Raw genomic sequence first — 986 nt, 5'->3', positions numbered from 1 at the left:
ACGCTCCCGCGCCACGTGACTCCGGGCGGGCGCTGTCAAAGCTTTCGCACGGAATGTTCCACCCGGCTGAGGCGGGAGGGGTGGAGTGGGGTCGCGCCCGCAGCTGGGCGGGCCTGCCTCTTCTAGCATCCTTGTTGGGAAGTCCGTGTGGCCTGCAGGTGCGATTTCCAGCATCCCTCCGCTGTTTGATGTGCTTGGTGGGAAGGTGATCGATATTCACTAATGGCAACTCTTGTCGATTTGTGGGCACTCATTTTGTAGGGGTAGCCAAAGAGCCCCTGGAGACCACGCAGAGTTAAACTTATTTTGAAAGGGAGTTTTTTGCTGTATACAGCTAAGACTAACACAATCGTTTTTGGGGTTTTTTTTGGTATTTAGTCACCTTTTCCTTTTATTTTTCCCCCACTCTCTTTATTATAAAAATTTTTAAAAAGGTGCCTAAATCTGGAGTTGGATAAACAGGCACTGGGAGGTTATTCAGTTAATAAGTGCTCCGTGTGAGACAAGAACTACTCAGAAGAAACAATAGAAATGACAAATGAGTGTAATGTAAACTAGTGTGGGACAGTCTACAATTGCTAATGGAGCATGGAGGACATGCAGGTCAAGGTGAGAGACGGTAGCCCCTGAACAATGGAAGAAGTGAGAAGCTGCATTCACTGCAATCAAGGAGTCCTGGTTTTACATCCTAGCACCTCCACTTATTAGTGTATAACATTTTTCAAGTTCCTTTTCCAATCTACAACATAAAAACTAAAGCCTCCCAGGATTCTGAGGGTTAAATGAAGAGAAGGGTGTCAAGCAGCTGCACAGTCTCTGCCTCAGATGTTTGTTCTATTTTGCCATAATCAACACCACCCTATACCTCCCACCTCAAATTCAGTGGTTAGGATTTAGCGAGGCAAGTGACATGAAATTAGCAAAGGCTTGGAAGTGCTAAGGTCTGCGGCCTGTGCAAGGACGGTGAGAAAACTGAAAGATACACA

Source organism: Myotis brandtii, unplaced genomic scaffold (genome assembly GCF_000412655.1).
Source record: "Myotis brandtii unplaced genomic scaffold, ASM41265v1 scaffold111, whole genome shotgun sequence".
In the NCBI taxonomy this organism is placed as follows: Eukaryota; Metazoa; Chordata; class Mammalia; order Chiroptera; family Vespertilionidae; genus Myotis; species Myotis brandtii.
The sequence above is the reverse complement of the archived record's forward strand: the minus strand, read 5'-3'. Positions refer to the sequence as shown.